Source organism: Emydura macquarii, unplaced genomic scaffold, assembly GCF_026122565.2.
Source record: "Emydura macquarii macquarii isolate MOO-44397 ecotype Brisbane River unplaced genomic scaffold, CSIRO-AGI_Emac_v2 contig_554, whole genome shotgun sequence".
In the NCBI taxonomy this organism is placed as follows: domain Eukaryota; kingdom Metazoa; phylum Chordata; order Testudines; family Chelidae; genus Emydura; species Emydura macquarii.
Genome location: NW_027130691.1, coordinates 7,050,026 through 7,064,732, shown reverse-complemented (window position 1 = coordinate 7,064,732; position 14,707 = coordinate 7,050,026). Strand labels below are relative to the sequence as shown.

Here is a 14,707-nt window from a genome sequence, read left to right as displayed (position 1 = left end):
CACTGTCTTTGTGTCTCCAGTTTATATCTGCATGTGTAAAATTCATGTACTGTTCATTTTGTGCATTGTATATTCAAAATGCCTTTCCTCTGCTTCCATTTTCCCCATCATGCAAACTTAGCTGTTTTGAATGTCAAAAATGGCTGCAGAAAATAGGTGTTCAACCAAAAGCTTGCAAAATGAACAAATGTTTTGTGAAAATACTGGGAATTTCAGGACAGTGTTGAGGATGGTGAGATCTCACACAGTGCCAAATTTAACCAAAATCTCCAGTTTTTGTAAAAAGCATTTCCCAAAAGAGAAGATTGTGTGAAAAAATGCCAGCTCTGATATCCTTTGGCAAGTGAATGTGGTTTACTGGATAGAGGAGCAGGGATTTAGATACAGGAGCCTAGGGTTCTATTTGTAGTTCTGCTCATGTCCTGCTAGGTAACCTTTGGTGAGCCCTTTACCCACTCTGTCTCAGTTTACCAATATGTAAAATTAGGATAATCTTTCTTAACTCAAAGGTATCATGGGGAATACTTAGTCTGTAAAGTACTTTGATCCTCAGAATTATGGCATTGTGTATAGTAAGTGTTGAGAACCAGTCTTAATATTAATCTTCATTTACATGGGGTGGGCTAAAGCCTCCAGCAAGTGTTAGAGAGAACCCCAATAAGTTCTGTTCTCTCTGGTCAGTATTTGATGCAGGCTAGAAACATGCTTGGGTTGCATTCTTATAGGGTGCGCAAATAGGAGTGTGACTAACACAGAGGTGAATGAATTTGCACCACTCAGTGCAAAACAAAGGCCCCCTGTTGCTAGATATGAAACATAAATCCAGGTCTTGCGATAGCTGGGGTTCAAACACAAGGTCAGGCTTCTTACAGCAGAGAGCCAATGGGTCAAGTCTCCTGCAATGATTAGTTGCTTTTGGGCATGAATGAAGGCTCATACCTCTTCAGACTCCTCCGGGCTCCCATGACAGTCTCTCCTTCTTGAGTTTATATCCCCACCCACCCAGCGGAAATGGGGGCTGCTGTCAAGTAGCCTTGATAAGCCAGCAAGAGTTTTCTGGGAGCGTGTGTGGGGAGAATGATGACGAACCTAACCATTGGCAGCAGCTTATGGGGCCTGCAGCTGCCTGAAACGGGGATTTAACCCCTGGCTTGACAGATGGTGCATGGGGTTACATCATGCAGCCACAGGGGTTCTAGGAGTTCTTTATTCTTTACATTTAATTTGGAGTCTGGTGCTGCAAACGGTAACAGCGAAAATAACCCCCCAACCTTTGCACTGCTTCACGGCTCCTTTCCTTAATCGGCAGCAGGCAAGTCTGCTTCTACTGACTCATGCACTGAAATGACAGCTTTTCTGGCATTCCCTGGGCTCATCCAATGCTTGACTGGCTTTGCAAACTGCGCTGTTTCTCGTTTATTGATAGTCAGTCTGGAATATTTGCTAGGAAAATACTTCTGCTCACAACACTGTAAATGAATGGTTCTGCTGTTAAGAGGAAAATTAGCACTGTGGATGGTGCTCAGTCGCTGTGCAAGCTCTGTGGGAATTTTGCCAGGTAGACTTATAGCTCCAGGCTGTATAATGGAAAATAACTTGTCGTCAGACCTTTCTTGCTAAGTCCCTGTGCTTAGACCTTAATAAGAAAGATATAGCATTGCGCCTCTTTGTCCTTTTCACAGGGCCTTGGATATCAGTTTTGTGTAGCTATTTCCTATACAGACATTTATCTAAAGACTGGATTCAATTAGCATGACACTTTAAAGCACTATAAAAATCTGCAGGTAAAGTTTAAGCAGGCAGCAGGCTGGGGAAATGTTGGGATGCCAATTGTCAGTTCTGCCACAATCCACCATCCTTCAAACAACATAAAATAATATGAACTTTATTACAATCAGTTGGGATAAGAGTGCTATTTCAATTACAATGGCCAGACAAATGGCCCAATGCAACTCCCACTGATGACAAGGGAGAAACTCCTATTGGCTTCAGTGAATATGGAATAGGTTCCCAGAGACAGCCTGGTGCATGACTCTTCTGAAACTACATACGATGGAGGAAATGTTTCCAGGCAGTTTTCAGAACTCTGGGTAATTGAACTGCAGTTGCTGGTTTAAGCCCTTTAATGATCATTGACTTCCTCAAAGATCAGGCTCTCTGGAAAACACTGATTTACTCTTGAACTAAATGTTTACCTTCAGCTGCTTTTGCTGCACTTCTAATTGTGTTTATTCTTGAACCATCATCATTATCCTCAACCCCACACAAAGTATGGAGGAAGATAGCAAGAATAGTCCTTACCCCTGGAAGTTTACAATTAAGGGTCAAAATTCTGCTCTTGTATTAGAGTCACAAAACTGGAGTGAGTCTTTGTTTAGATGGAGTTGTAGCGGATTTATGTCTATGGAACAGAGAATGGAATTTGGCCTTAATGGGATTTTCACACTTACTGGGGAGTTTTCCATGACTGATGGAATGGAAAACACATTTTAAAAATCTGGCTTTATACTGGCCGCCTTAGAACTATTTTCTTTTTTGTCAAATTCCAAGCACCAAGCCTGTGGCTTCTGTGTAGGTTACCAGTTTTGGTTGGATGTATTCCTTGAGGTTTCATCCCATGATATAATCTTTAATTAAATATTAAGTAGATAAGTAGACAAATGAGAGTGGAGAGCTGCTCATAGAGCATTGCTGGAGGATCAAACATTTGGAGGGGCATTATTCGTGTCTGAAATGTTTTTCTTGTAATGAAGAGAGCCAGATTATGTAGCAGTACTTTCCTGCCCATATGTGGGACTGCTGCTAATGCACTGGGGTTGAGGAAGGGGAATTGCTCAGCAATTTTACTGGACCTAGTGTTGTTTTGGTTCAAGCAGGATTATGAATAATGAATTTTGGAAGTTGAGTTGTCCATTACTGAAACCCACTTGTGCATTTCTGGAACATGAGTTGGGCTTTGTGGCATAGTCTTGTGCTGCACTTGCTTCCTGCATATGTGTTAGTTCTCTGTATGCTAAATACAATACTGGTTTTGGCCCTCTAGAAATGTTTTTGGGTAATGATGGGTCAAGCTCTGGTGGAAACGTCCGTGGTTGCTCTGCTGTGAATTAGGATTTTAAAATGTTCCTGTTTAAAGGTGGTTTTGAACTAGAGCCTGAATTCATTGGGTTTGTGAACAATCAGATCCTGATTTAGTCAGGATCTGAATGTTCACAAACACTTCCCAGCTCAAGGCCAATCTCTAGTTACCAGTCTACATCTGAGCTTTGTGTTCTTGTTCATTTGGATTGGTGATCACATCAGTTCCCAGCTATCTGCAAAACCTTAGCACCAATGAGAGAGAGAGCGCAGAGCAAAATCAATATGGCATTTTCCTTGAGCCATCCCAAAGAGAACATTGTCTTTGAGGTTAGAAATGGCTTAATTTCAAAATCCGAATACTCCTGCACCCAGGGCATTGCAGATGCTATTAGCTGCAGAAGTAGCAAGCATTTAAAAACTACATATCAAGGGTAAGAAATGTACAGTATCAAACTGAGGTTCTATAAATCATACTTAAAAAAACAAATTAAAAAGGAATTAAAATTAAAAATATTTTTGGGTTGAATTGGTACAAGCAAAAAAAAAAAAGTAATGATTACAGAGAATGTGCCAGTTGAGGGCTAGAGAATAATACTGCTGCCAGCCATTCCATTTTGTGAAATGCCAACAGGTTTCAAACAGATTATTTAAAAAAAAAAAAAAAAAAAAAAGTTTTAAGGATTTAAAACTTGACTCAGCAGCAGCTGTTCTGTGTGCATGAACATTCTCAGAGATGTGACCAGGGACAGGCAATTGCCTGTGTTGGGACCAAGGTGTCTTTCTTCCACTTCCAAAAACTGCTGAACCTCACCCGGCTTGTAGTGGCAGTTCCAGTAAATCACTGAAATACTAATTGTGGCTCCAGTCAGAACTGTCTGCTGTCACATTTTCATGAAGCAACCAGCTCAACTCAGCTCCCTTCAGCAAAAACATAACAGCAACAAGATGGGCTTTGTTCTTCTTTCTGAAAGACATTGGGCCAGATCCTGGACCCTCCTCTGGCTGCTTTGTGATGCTGTGATGGATGAAAATTCTTGGGTATCATTTGGTCTTATAGATGTACCTGTTCCACCTACTCATCCTGTCCTCTAGAACTATGGGGGGAAGGAGCATGGCCAAGGCATCCCAATTACCAACTCACCCTGGCTGCTGGAACAGCAGCCAGCCATAGATGGGAATGGTTGCTCTTGCTTATGCCGGGGACTAGATTGATCCCCTTGCTAGCCATTGAATTAAGGAAGTAAAAGTAGCTTAATGATGGTTCAGCCAGAAGGGGATCTGCCTCTTTGTTGTCCTGAACCTAAATAATCAATGGGCAATAGCTGGGAGTTAACGGAAGTTATGTACCTTGTGCATAAATCGCTGAAAGGTATTGCCTAGAGTAGCAGCAGGTGCATGTGTGCAGAAGGGTTGTTAGAAGGGACAGTATGTTTTGTTATACAGCCAGTAGAAGAAATCTCACCAATCTACCAGTGCATCTTAATTTGGACTCCTTTCCTTCAGCTTTCAATCTGCTTAGCTGAAACTATCCTGGAAATACATAAAATATTTAGGTGTTATTAGAAGCTGGGTTCTATGATGCAGTTAGTATTAGCAATGATTTGCAGCAGCAATAAGATACAACGTGTAAAAATGCTGCATCACTTCACATGGAAAAAAATCAGCCCACTAAATGTATTGATTGCTCTTAATATGTAAAAGTTATTGATTATCCATGTACCTTCATTATCCTGGTGCAGTGTTGAAGGGAGGAAACATTTATCAGATGTTTGATGTAATTATTTTCAAGATTGAAACTCTGAAGGCATTATGCAGTGTGTGAATCTGTTGGCATTATGGATGAAAGAAGCAACGGACATAGATCTTAACAAAAGGGCCATGGACTTTGAATCTCAGTTCCAGTACAGATCATCAGCCCCCGCTATTTCAGCTTTCTCCTCCTACCTTTTGCTTTCTGTGCTGGAATTCTCAGTACCTGGGCAGTTTTCCTGTGGGATAGCTAATGCACACTTTCTCAGTCTCTGATCTGTCTTAGGCAAGATAGACCTCACGCTGGTGGATTCCAATGGGGAGTATTGTGAAGCCATGGTGATGACTCCATCATGGAGGGTGTATATTTTGTCCTTTTATAAGAGCATCTTTAAACCAGCTCTGAATGTTCTTTTTAACAAATGCAGTGTTCAGATTTGCTACCTTAATCCTGGCTTTTATTTTATTTTTATTTGGCAGTAGATAAAAGTGTGAAACACGCCTGTTCACTCAGCAATACTTTTAACTATTGCAGGCTGGGTTTTTTGTAGCACTTTTGAGTTCAGAACCCCCCAGTCTCAAATGTGATTTTGAGTCTGGGAACTCTGCAGGGTTAGAGTCATCCCCTCTGGGTCCTTGGCTGAAGACTCCAAGTGGTGAGTGGACAACCATCTAGCAAATAGGGATGGTGTATGCTAAAGGCTGTTGCCCCGTTAGCCCTTCCTTTTACCGCTCTTAGTTCTCTAACATGGTGCTGCTAACATAAGTCTTACTTTCACTATTCAAAAAGATGTGTTCTTAACTCGAGTTAGCTAACTCCAGGTGAAATCCTAGTAAAGATCAGGTAGATTTGAGTTTTCATATGAACTAATAGGGAGAGTTCGATAGGCAACCCTTCCCCCCACCCCCCATGTTTGGCTATGTTTCACAGCAAAAGAAGGTGGCTCTTGTTTTTGATGATAGTGGGATAAAACACTAACCCAGGTTAGTTAATGGAGACAAGGCTCCAGTAATTCTGGATATCGAGGTTATGTCAGCCACGGCAGGGTGTGTGGTGTTGACCTCACCTAACTATGTCATGGTAAAAACTACAGGTGCCATGTCTCCACTAGGATTTTACAGCAGGATGGCTACCACATGTGAGTTATCTCACAGTAACAACACACCTGTCTGGTAGTGAAGAAAAAGGGCACTGGTTAAACATAATCACACACAGTTGTCTCCTAAATTCCTCCCAGAGGCCCCTACAAAAGCTCTTTGACCTGAAGAGTGCAGGAGCAATAGATTTTTCTACAGCCGCCTTAGGGTATGTCTGCACAGCAGCTGGGCGGTGCAATTCCCAGGTAGACAGCTCAAGTTACTGCCTAAAACAGGGGTGGAGAATGTCTGGCCCGCGGGCCGTATAAGGCCCGCAAAATCATTTGGTCTGGCCCTGGCAAGGCAACCGCAGAGGGGAATTCGGCAGCGGCGCGGTTTCATGGCGGCGGTGGGGTTCCGTGGGGGGGGGGAGCAGTGCCCGCCGCTGAAAACCTGCCGCCGTTTGCCCCTTTTCGGCAGCGGGTGGGAATTCGGCGGCGATGTGGTTTTGCGGCGGCGGGGGGGAATTCGGCAGCGGACACTCAGCCGTCTTCCGCGTACCACCATCAGGCTGATTTTTAAGTTGATAATTTTGTATGGCCCGTGAATGACGTTATAAATATCCAAATGGCCCTTGGCAGAAAAAAGGTTCCCCACCCCTGGCCTAAAAATAGCAGTGTGTTTGTGGCGGTATAGACAGCAGCTCGGGCTAGCTACCTAAGTATATACCCAGGGGTTTAATGGGATTATTGTGGGGCAGCTAGCTCGAGGCCGCACTGCTATTGTAACTCAAACTGAGTTAGTGCATGTCTGTTTACCTGCACTGGGGATTACATTAGTTGTGCTGCCACACCCAGTCAGCAAAGCCATCTCTAAGAATTCGTGGCCAGGCATCACACCTCCCTAGGTGCTGTCCACAAACTGCACAGGCTTCCAAATGGCAATTTCTTAACAATCTGCAGCCATTGGATTTACCATGAAAAAGATGCAAAATACCCTCCTTTACTGCATCCCTTCACGTTTGTGATGTTTATTTACAGCAACCCCCTGCAGTTACAGTTCTCTTACTGATGCTCATACGTATTTTTGTACCCAGTTATTTTTAGCAGCGTGATGCGGAGAGACATGGGCGAGGAACAATACAGCAAGAGTGGGGCTTGCGTAGTTCTCTTCAGCAGAGCCAAGCCTGCAAGAGCCCGACCAGAGTCGCTCTGCTGCAAGCCTTCCATCAGGGTGCTCGTGATATTTTTGTGACTCTTGCTTGAAATGTGCATAAAATAAAGACCACTGGAAACATTTAACATTTCATCTCAGATGTGTTCCTCTTTATATCCATTTTTTCCCTAAACAGCTGCGGAGGGGGATTATTGCTTATTTTATTTTTTCCCCTAAACTGATCCATGACTTCACTATGCATAGCAGGTTTTTAATGTCTTTCTCTCTTTCATATTTGCTTAACCTCCAGGCATGGCATAACCTTAAACATTAATTTTCCAACTACCATTTGTCTAATGGACTTCCCTACTATTGAATCGTGTTGGAGTCAGAATGCCAAAAGCTGAACAGAGCACTCTGGGGAGCTTATATATCAGTGTCATTAACACAATAGAAAGAAAGAAAAAAGCAATATTTCTGTATCCAGATGTTGCAGGAATAGCGTACATGGGAATGGTCATAAGATCCTGTACTTGTAGCTTCATATTAAAAAATGTTTCATGAAACACTTTTTGCTGCAAGCCAGCATTTGGCTGCCCAGTGAACTGTAACAAGATTTAATAGCTATAGTGCAGTTATATTGCATTTGGACTGATTCCATCCTTTCGTTATAATAAACGTTGGCTTTACAATGGGCTCTTAAATTCTGCAAGTGACGTCAAATTGTATCTAATAATGGAAAAAAGATTAAGTACTGTAAACTCAGCTTTTTCTCTTAATGTTTTCTTCAAGTCTTGCAGTGTCTTCTTGATCTGTGTCCTCATCCCGGTGCATCATTATCTACATGTGCGGTATCTGAGTGAATTTGTTTTGAGCTTTTTGCATCTTAATACCATCACCTTCCACACGTGCCCACACCTCCTTTTGCTTTTCTCTTTTATATTCCTGGAAGTGTAGGATTAATTGTACTGCAGGCTAGAGACAGACATGGCGAAGGTAGGCACTCTGCAAGCTTTTCCCTTTTGCAGCTCTTCCAGTGCACTTTAACCCAGGCTATGTCTATACTGATGGCGGCAAATTTGCTGCCGCCAGATCGATCTTTCTGGATCGATTGAGCGGTCACTGTAGACCCGCTCAATTGATCAGGAAGTCAACACTGGTAAACCACCCCCTCAAGTAGCGTAGCGCTGTGTCGATGGGAACGCTGTTGCCATTGGCACAGAGCAGTGTAGACAGCGCTCAGAAGGGAAGCAGAGGAGTCAACGTGAGTTACGCAAGCTACTCTGCGTAGTTTGCGTAACTCCCGTTGACTGCCGCCGAATCTCCAGGTAAGTGTAGACCAAGGCTCTGTCTTGCATTCAACACTCCACTCCAGGAAGGCGCTAGATTGTGTCAAATTGTGGGGGTGATTCTGTGATGTGGGCAAATGTTCTTTAGGGACCCAACTCATTTTTACGTGTGATCTAAAGAAGGTTTTGATAGATACTGAGATTTTTTTTTTAAAAGGGACATTATCAACCTGAATTGTTTGTTTAAAAAAAAAAAATTTGCTGAGACACATCCCTTTAAACAGCATGGTGCGAATGATACATTTTTAAGGAGTTTTCTGCTACTTGATGTTTATATGGGTATTTCTAGTTAGTTTTTTCTTTGCTATGTATCAGTACAGGAAAACTGGGACTGTCTATACTAAAAGTTCTGTCAAATGCACAAGGTGGACCAACTGAAGAAATAGAGGAAAATATTTAGAATGCTAACTACTTTCAGTTTTAGTAACTGTAAGTATTATTTATAACAATCATAGTACTGTAATCACAAAGTTATTGCACAGAAATGTGGTTTTGCAATTCCTACTATGAAAGTTACATGAACTAATCCACTTGCTCATGCATAAGGTTGTGCAACATGTTTTTTAAAAATCACTGTGTTCACATGTTCTTTAGCAAACCCTTGTGAACAGTATTTTTCCTTGGATGAATTAGCACTTAGCAAAATTAACTGTGGTCGTAAGACCCTTATACCATCTTTCCCAGAAGCCTTGGTATGTCTGTGTACCACTTGTAGTGTTTGCTGCTTTAGAGTTGGGACAGGGGTGCAGTACTGTCTGCTTCCTGCTCACTCTTCACTCAGGAACCCCTTGCTGGATTGGTAGGATTTTGAAAGAAAAACCAATTAGGGTGATGGCTTCTTGAAATCCGGTTGATAGAATGTTATTTCCTGCAGGGCTTAGTGTTCTAATGCAGTTGTGACAGACTTCTTTTGGAGGTGCGGGGAAGGGGACAACACTGATCCAAATGTCTAAATATCTCCTTTTCAAGGAGAGGTCATTTCAGAGGATTAAAAAAAACCTGCAGTAGCTAAAGAGAGGGGCTGAGAGCACAAGAGAAGTAGAATTTTTAATATTTCTAGGTAACACCTTTATAAACCCCGTTAATATTATTTAGCTGATTTATTTTTATTGCATATTACAATTGTTTTCTTGTTCACTACCATTCAGTTCATAATTGTGTGAAGATATTTTGAGGAAAACTAATTGGCACTTGAGTTATGAACACTGATATTCTTAAATAGTGGGATCTTGGGGGAGAGGGAGCTGTTTCATAGGGAAGGGGGGGAAATTCAGTTGCTCCTATTTCTTATCTTACTGGATGAATAGTATAGCCTAGTGGATAAGACACTGCACTGGGTGCTTAGGAGACTTGGCTTCAGTTCCTAGCTCTGCACCTGGCCTGCTGGGCGATGTGGGTCAGTCCCTTGCCCTCTGTATGCCTCAGTTTCGGGGTAATGATACTGGCCATGTTTTGTAAAGTTCTGTTCTACAGATGGAGTTCTACAGATGAAAAGTGCTATGTAAAAGCTAGGTATTAATAGTAATAATAAAATAAACAGCTTGCGTGGATGCACGCAACAGACCTGTGTGTGTACATGTATGCTTTTTAATTCTGATTGTGTAGGATAAAGCTCTTACATGAATCTAGAAAAAGCTATTTTCTATTGCTGTATCCTTTTAGGATTTTATTTCTTCTCTAATGAATATGTTTAAAACCAGTTTCAGCATTGGGGCATCTCTACTGCTTCTGCTGTTTAGTTCATTTCAGTCCTAGCTCAGCTCTGTGTACTGCAGAAGCATCTCTCAAAAAATATCAAAAATTAGTTGTTGAGGTGACCGCTGGGAGAATTTTTAGCAGCCCAGCTGGGAGTACAACAGTCATGGGTATTTATAGTTTGAATTTACCAGACTCTGATTGATTTTCTCACATTGGACCCAACTGACAGGCTGAGCAGCCAGAAGACAGTAAAAAAAAATGTTTTTTCTCATAATCTTCAACCCACATAATTTAGGACCATCCCTTTAGCTTGATCAGGTTTGGCCTTGAGGACTTTTAATGTTTAAGTGTCTGCCGTTAATGGTTTCAGCACCTATTAGCTCTTATTCCCTAATTACAAGGTTTCAGTAGTCATCAGTCCTTCAGTAAATCCCTTTTGTGGTTTTTGAAGCTTCATTTAATGCCAGGGGGGCTGTGCCAGTCACATCTCAAACCTCTGGTGTCAAACAAACATTTCATAAGCTGGATTGAGGTGTTTAGATACGTCCGTTGATGGATTTGGATTCTGCAGAGTCTAATCTTTTATTCTTTTTAAATGAAAGTTTCTAAGCCTTTTGTTGCAAAGAAAACCTTCAGAATCAGAACTCAATGAAGTGAAGGGTGCGTGTCTTCAGAAAGCCTAACATGATAGTTCAGAGGTGACTCTGACTTGACTCATCTTAGGGTGGCATTAACTCTGAAGCCCAATTATGACTCTGCAAGAGCCTGACTTTAAAATAATTTGAAGTATAAAATTATAGGCCTGGCACTATGCAAATAGTTACTACAGTTCTGTGTACAAAGGAAGTAATGGCACATAGGAATAGCCAAATAACTGTGGCCTAAAAATGCCCTGTATCACTATTTCCCTCCACTCAGTAAAGCTGGATGCAACTTTTTAATGTCACTAACTAGCTTTGAGTGCCTCAGATTTTGGTGCTCTTAAAGAGCTGCAGGCGCTCAGCACCTTGGAAAATCAGGCCTAAGATGCCTGCTGTTGGACAGCCAAAATCCAGAGCCATTCTTGAAATGTTGGACTCAGTTTCTCCCTAATAGCCATATTCAACATCTTTGCAAAACCCCCCACTTTTAGTGGTGGGGATTCAGCAGTGGATCGGCCTAGTCTATACATATGTAGACGTGACCAACAGACCATAATTCAACTTTCATTTGTCCCAATTCACAGACTGTTGACAGCCCTGCTCTAGAGCCATCTCTCACTGGGGGGTCACTCTTAAAAGCTTTCGGTTTTTGCTTTAGATGACATTACTTCTGGGCAGTGTTTGAAGTATTGGCTACACTCGGTGCTGGGAATTCTGCAGATACCAAAATCATGCTATCTGCTTATCTACGAAAATCAAAGTCTTTACGTGGACAGCCACCGTCCATCAATGCGAGTTGGAAATAACACTGCTGAATCAGTGCATTAATTCCCAATTTGCATGGATGTACCTCAGATCTGAATCTGGACAAGATCCATATTTTATCTTTCCTATCAAAATGTGTTTTCCTGAGTTGCCATTAAGTCAGATTGTGATGTTTGCTGCAGGCTAGGACCTTTTTTCAAGTCAGAGGCAGCCCGGATGCCAAATTTTTCCAGCTATTTTAGCCCATACTGACTTTTAAAAAAAAATTGCTTTATGTGTGCTGAGCGCTTGATGTCTTCCCTCAGGACCAAGCTGCTGATCTTAATCCTGGCTACATTGGCTGACTGGCACGCGCAGATTGAGGTTGAAAATGGAAACTGGCATTTGAGCTCAGTTCCCTTCAGAATGATGGTTGCTTCCTTAAACTGCGTTTTGTGACAGATGTGTATTTAACTCCCATGGCCAGGCTTCCTGAAGTGTGTACGATGGGACCCCAGTGGCAGAACAGAGCCACACGAGGAATTGAGAAAAGTATAGTCCAGATGGGCATATCCTCTGGTCCTGCTCTGTCATGGAGTACTGGTTGTTCCAGGCAACAGGAGACTTCTTTGTCGCATATTGGACAAAGCTAAAACCCTGCCTCTGAACATGTTGAACTTTTGGAAAGGCCAGACCTGGAGTGGAGCTTTGCAGCTAGTGCTTGCTCATCTGTCAGAAAAACAGATGTGAGCTAGATCGCTGCCCATTTCTGTAACCAAGACAGGCTATTCTAGGGGGCTGAACACTCAAAGGCACATGCAAGTTGAGGCTGCTGGTGGCTGAGTGCTTGGGGCCCAATGCCTTTTGTTTAAATAAAGGCTGCAATAAAATAAACCATCTTGTGTCCTGGTTGCCTGAGTCTGTCTGAATTATTACGTGTCTGACACTGAATTATAAACACACTTTCTTCATCCCGGTACCTTTTCTGACATTTTATTGCTCCTAAGCTGCTCTTTTTGTTTTATTTATCTCTCACAATCGATTGAAACACCTTTTTAACAAGCGAGCAAAGACAGGCAGGTGACTGATGCACCCAACTTGTGCATGACACCATTTCAAAGCATCTGAAAAAGATTTTTTAACTTAATTTTAAAAGAATGAACTGTTCCACCCCACACAGGCAGCCAAACGGTATGTTAAATCTCAGGTGGACTCCTGCTTTAAAAGTTTGGACCCCAGTTTCTTCCTTGGAAGCACAGATCTGTTCTGATCTTGGGGGGGAGGCTGTTGCTCAGGGCCTATCTCTGTTAAATATTATTGCTTTGTTCCATAACATGAATTAAAAGCTTCATAGCAAGATTATCCCCACCCCATTCTGGAATGTTCTCCTAGTGGATTAGCCTCCCAGAGAAATTCTTCTGGTAGAGAGTGTGAGCATGTGTGTACATGCATGTCCAGGGAGTTGTCTTGACAGAACTATTCCTCAGGCTTTGTCATGTCAGGGAGATTTCCCCTGGGGTTGCGCTGACAGGAATAATAATAATTTAAAAGCAATAAAATGGCATGAAACAGAATTAAAAATGAAAAAAAAAAAAAAAATTCAGTACCAGACACGTAATTATTCTGGGCAAGCAGATGAGCCAAGATAGGTTTGTTTTATTACCACCTCTTAAAAATAATACTGATACTAATAAAGATTTAGAGGCCCCATGTAAATAGTGCAGCAGCCTTATACTCCCATCCTGCAAACACTTAACACAAGTGCATGAAGTGTTAATAGTCTCATTGCATTAACTCAGGAATGCATGTAGGTGTTTTCAGGGTCCGGACTAAACTTTGTTATGAGAGTGGGTTTCCTTGGCATGGCACAATATAGGTTAGCCACAAGAGTTGGAGTCAGGAGGGGCCTGGGTTCTAATCTTGGTTTTAACACTCACATACTCTGTGATTTGGGCACATCATTTAGTCTCGGCAAGCCTTATTTAATGTCAGTAAAGTGCTGTGTAAGTGCCAAGTATTATTAGGGCCCCTCAGTGAGAGAGGTGGGACCATAACTCAGTGCTCCCAGGCTCCTTGTCCTCTGCTTAATCCACTAGATCATGTGGCTTTTGTGCGATCACTGTCACTAAAGCAAATATCAGGATTTAACGTATTATCTGTATTAAGCTAGGCAGGCATCTTGCTGTATAATGAGCTAGTGGACTGTGCTTTCACTGTGCTGAACAGCTCTGACCCTCTGTTAGCAAAAACATGGTTTTGGAAGCTAACGTTTAGCTTGTGTAGAATCCTTACACAAGGTTGGAGAACTCAGCTACAGTCTTCTTGCAGCTATTACAGTAAGTTTACCAAAAGTTTTGCCCTGGTGTAAGTTTAGTTTTTATGAGGTATCAAATTGGGATGCCTTTATTTTCTGTGTGCTGCACCTTCACGTTTCTAAAGACTCTGTGCAAGGACCGCAGCCAAATTGTCCTCCAGTCACTGCAGCTGTTGCAGGAGTCACGCAGCGTTTGCTCTCATGGGGTTCTTGTTGTTTTCACTAATGTAAAATAAATAATTCAGATTGAAAGTACATGTTTTGTTCTTTGAGTATGGAAACAACAGTTTTTACTTCCTCTGTTTTGTTGGGGTGGGTGGGGGGGAGTGTTTTAAAAATCTTGTCCAACAATAGGATATCTCCTTCTAACTTTCTAAATATACATAATAAATAATGAAAACCAATATTCACCTGATTTTAAAATGAGAAATGGAAGTATATGTTATTGAACGGTATTGTTTATTTTGGCATAACTACAGTATCTTATTTCTCTGTAATCAGGTGTAAGACTCTGAAACAGCCTAGCCTGTGAATGAGCTGTTAAACAATTTTTTCTCTGCTTTTCAATGAGATGTTCTTTTACGAAAATATATATATATATGTAATATAACAAGATACAAAAATCTAGGTTAAAAGAACATTCGGGTTGGAAAGTCAATCACTCAAAAGTTAGGAATACCAGATGTAAGGTCTTCTGTGCAGCTTTTTTTTCTGCCTCCTAGTAAACACAAAAAAGGTTTAGTGGGATTTTTCCTGTGTTTTTGCAACAATTATATCTGAACGGTTTCAGTAAGCAGATGTGACAACGCATGTATGCTTGGGGTAGAAGGAAACACATTTGGGGTTTATGTGCTGGGGAAACTGTTTTTAAAAAAATCATTGATTCTAGTGACAATGTT

At 41.7% G+C, this 14,707-nt stretch overlaps 1 protein-coding gene across 1 annotated transcript in view; it reads left to right on the top strand.

Moving 5' to 3' along the window:
* The window catches only part of PITPNM2 (phosphatidylinositol transfer protein membrane associated 2), a 166,318-nt gene that overhangs the window by 54,853 nt on the left and 96,758 nt on the right, over positions 1-14,707 (top strand).